Source organism: Haliaeetus leucocephalus, unplaced genomic scaffold, assembly GCF_000737465.1.
Source record: "Haliaeetus leucocephalus isolate CR32 unplaced genomic scaffold, Haliaeetus_leucocephalus-4.0 Scaffold848, whole genome shotgun sequence".
Lineage (NCBI taxonomy): Eukaryota > Metazoa > Chordata > Aves > Accipitriformes > Accipitridae > Haliaeetus > Haliaeetus leucocephalus.
The window spans coordinates 1,070,029-1,074,615 of NW_010973284.1; positions in this window are offsets into that span (position 1 = coordinate 1,070,029).

The following is a 4,587-nucleotide window of genomic DNA, read 5'->3' on the forward strand; positions in this document are numbered from 1 at the left end:
GGGTGCACTCCCAGCAGGACCTCTGATCCTTTCAGCTCTGCCTCTGATGCTGTCTGTGCTCACATTGAAAACATCTTGAGTTCTGGGAGGACACTGTTATATTTAATGAAATATTAATTATGCAGGTGAATAGTTTCTCTTCTCCCAAAGAGTCAGATTAAGTTGATTTACCTAATGAAATAATAATAAAAAAAAAAGCAGAGGTGTGTCACAAACCACAATTTCAGATTTATGCACCTTTTACTGTATCTGAGCAGCTTTGGCTCCTGGAGGAATTCCTGCAGAACTCGGTGCGTTTGCATGGTTTCCACCCAGGGCCAAGCAAAATGAGTCGCTTTGCAAGACTATTAACAGATTTAGGAGGTCATTTTAAATCAAACTCATAGCAAGAGTTGAAGCGGCAAACCCATACAACCCCTGAAAGATTTTCAGGAATGCACATGAACTCTTGTAAGTGCTGCAGCTTTATTTTCTTTTCCATTCGAAATAAAACACTTCTAAGAGCACAGCAGCCTTTGATTCTGTGCTGAGATCTGATTCTGAAGAACAGATGAATATACCATTTCCTTATACACTCCTGAGTCTTCATCTAAACCAAAAAGACAAAACTTAACCTCCCTGTCTAAAAATACTACAGGATTCTTAACAAAACAGGACAAAGAACATGGAAATTTGTTTTCTTCCCAATTTAACTTCCCTCCATTCACTTCCCTCCTCTGTTCTTCTACCTCACATGAGCAGTTAAAAGAAGAAAAAAAAAAAGAAAAAAAAAGGCTAAAGCAAGCGAACCAACAACAGAAAGGGATGCAAAATAACTCCTATGAGGAAAAGTGGCTTGAAACACCTTTAAAGCAGCAGTAGGGTGAAGAAAAGATTAAACCCAGAAAAGAAATCCAGCACGGCAGGAAATAATGGTGACTTGACGGCACCATGCCCATCTAATTGCTGAAGCCAAGAAGCTGGTCCAGTTCTCCAGCCCTCTTTCATGCATTTTGTTCTTCCCTTTCCATCTGCGCTTGCACTCATTCATCTGATCCCATAGTGAGCTGGAACAGGGAGCTAAACATGCAGAAAAAACCTTCACATTTTGGTAGGGTGTGCTTTCTGCCCAGTTAGCTCTCAACTGCCAGCAATGGCACGCAGGAGGGGGCCGAGAAGTGCCGGGGAAGCGGGTCCACACCTTGCAGTAGCAGCAGCTAGCAGTTGCAGCAGCTCGGCTGCACTGGCAAACTGCACCATGAGAAACAGCCTGCATCATTGAAAAACAGCCTCAAAGTGCCGCGCTGATAGTCTCCAAGATTAATCTTTTTTCCATTACAGCGGGTGTAACAATAGCAATTATGATGATGGGTACAGATCCAAGAAAGAAAAATTTAAGCAGAAAAATGTAGGTACGAGTTCTATGCTTCATCTAGGCAGAAGTACCCTGGAGAAGGAGGTGCAAAAGGAGAGGGAAAAAAGATTAAAGAAAGTTTCAGCTTCCTGCTTGAGCTGCTCCAAAGCGTTGCTAAGAGCCACTACAGACCACTCTGTGCCAGTGGATGCCAAAGTGGACCTCAGGTACAGTTCGTATAACAGTTCAAGTTTACACAGCACTTTGGGATTCCTTGTGATCAAAGCTGGCCTCCAGCCAGCTTGCAATGGGTTTTAATGATTTTTTTTTTTTTTGTGCAATATGTTAAAACCACCCTCAGTATTTCTTTGTTCTCCTTCCTTTCATAAAAAGAGAGTGGGAGGAAAAAAAAGTGTTATATTTTAGAGTAAACAGCTCCTTCTGGTATGAGGGGATCCCTGAAAATATAAACTAATTTAAAATTTTCAAGTAATGTATAATTGAGGACAGGTCTCTAAGACTGGCTTTTGGGCACCAGAGAAAGACACAACTCCATGTACTATTGAGCTGTTTATGTTTAGGGGCCCAAACAGCTTATTGTTAAAAAATTTCCCAACACCAATGCTAAGTCCAAGCAGGGTGTCAACAGATAGTTGCTAAATTAGGAGGTCCATTCCTAGGCGATAATTTTGAAGAGCAATCCAAAACACTTTGGTTTGTCTTGTTAAAATCAGTTCACCCACTCCGCATTCAACTTCCTTAGCTCCATTCTCTGATTTCTACAGCCACTTATTTATCTTATTGGTAGACAAAACTGCAAACCTCAATTCAAAATTTATGTCACAACTCCCAATATAACTGTAAAATCATTGAGAAAATAAGGAATTTCATAGTTTAGTGTTTTCTAACATCAGAAAAAAACCCCACACTCCAGCACAGCGTGTATCTGGGTTTTTACTGTCTTCACTTTCAAGAGCTGAACGCAACGCATCATAGGGAGCGGGAAAGTTTCATAAGGTTTTGTATGAAATCCTAAGACTTGGATCTTCTTCAAAAGCAGACTAAGAAAAAAGGAATTCCCCCATGCTGATGCCAGCAGAGGTCATCAGAAGAGCTGAAAGGTTTAAGTCTTCCATTGCCATCAGCCCCCTGCCAGACGCTTGCCACTTGCACGGAGACACGGGGTGCTCAACCCTGGCACATCCCAGAGCCAGAGGGGAACATGACACCCCTGGCAGTGGCCTTGGCAAACACCTGCCCTCTCCAAAGGGCTGCTGAAAGACAGAACTAAGGGGTTTTCTCCTGGGGTCTGAAGGAGGACACGGTTTAGCCAGCAGAGATTCTTCTGCCCATTTCTCCCCACCCACCTAACAACTACAACCGCTTCTGCCCTATGTCCTTCAACTTGGCCTCCAACAACCTGTGTCCTTCCAGGAGATGTGCCTGCAGGGAAAGTCCTGCCTCATGGGAGGCTCTCCCCACTCAGCATGGGTGTAACCTTTCGGGACATTAAACGCCACCAGTCCTTAATTCACAAGTGCTAGCTGCAGCTATTTTTCAAAGGCTTCAAACATGGCCAATCTGAGCAGCCTGCCACAGGAACCGCAAAGGGTACATCCCAATCCAAAGTCACCTTTCTGCACTAATGCAGTCGTAATTTTTCCTGGCCCTGTTATCGTGAGTGACTGATATGGTGCATATCATCTTCCACATCAGAGAGATCTCTGACTTGGAAAATTTCAGCCCAAACAGTCTAAAATTTGATAAAGGCAAAAGAAAGGGAAAACGGCATTTGTTAGTGTGATCCTAATCCTTAATTGTCCTAACACAGCATCACCTGTAACTTCAGGTATTAAAAATTATACAGTTTACACGCCATCAAGTGACTATGCACTGTGAAAAAACAACACTGTTCTAACAGATATTTTGCTGTCCTACACATTATGCTCAGTTCTGCGTAATGCTACTGTATTTATAAAAAGTGCTGTAGAGCACACAGTGACTGCTCCAGGCACTTGAAAGAAGGAAACAACTGAACAGTGCTGTGAGTACCTAAACACAAATACACCACACATCTCCAGGGTAAAGCAGGTCAAAGCTAAATATTGTTAAATATAAAAAAACTACTCCATGGACAAACTGAGTGCGTGCTGTTGTTACGCACCATTAGTGACCACAAGATGAGGAAAGCAAAAAAAAAAACCCAACCCAAAACAAACCTCTGCATCTGTGATTACCAATCTCCATGCAGTTCAAGAAGAGCCTTACTCACTCTCGAGGCATGCTAACATTTAACAAGCAGAACCTGAATTCCTGTGGACTTCAGCCTCTAGGGAAGTGCAGGTGTGGGTTCTCAGATGTCTAATAGAAAGGTGAGCTCACGCCAAAGACACTCTCCGTGGAGCAATAACATGGTCTTAGAAACCTATTCCCACAAAGCTTGTGGAAAACTTGTTTCTAAGATCTAAATATTGTCATATTCTACTGAAATTAGCCATTAAATCCTAAAGTTGATGATGACGCTGTACCCTATGATGATGGTGTGCACGATTAAAAAATCACTTCATGTGGGCACAGCGTTGTTAGACCTGGAACCACGCTGAATTCCTAAGCTTCCAAAACTCACAAGGAACGCAAAAGAACTGCCTTCCTATTAATCACCCCTAAATAAAGTAGAAACCTGCTTTGTTAAGAATCTCTGAATTGTCACGCACTGACGGAAGGTGTTGCAAACGGTGCGTTACTTCCCCAGCGCCTCCTCTCCTCGTCGTGACAGAACCTCTCCAAGCAATGGAAACCGTTTGCACAACACCACCAAGACAACTCCCGCACCCCCGGAGAGCCTTCGCCCACCGTTCGGGAGCCACGCAGATCTCCCCAGCCTTCACCGGGGGTGTCAGGGAGCCGCCGAGGCCCCCGGTGTGTGAAACCTAAGGGGCTTCGAGGCGGGAGTCTCTGGGCGAGCGCAGGCTGGTGTTCCTGCCCATGGCGGTGTGCACATCGAGATACGGGTCAGGTCAGGCGCTGAGGGAGCGAGGAGATGGTAGGAAAAAAAAACAACCAAACGCTTCTCCCGAGGAGATGCCACCACCAAGCGCTAGCGCGGAGCCTCCGAGCCTGAAGAAGGAAGGAAAACTCCTCCAGAGGAGCCCTCGCAACGAGCTGACTCTACCCGCCCGCTCCCAAATACCACACCTGCCAGCTCCCGGGGCGCCGAGGCCTCCCCTCAGGGGCACGCCGGCCGGCCGACAGCC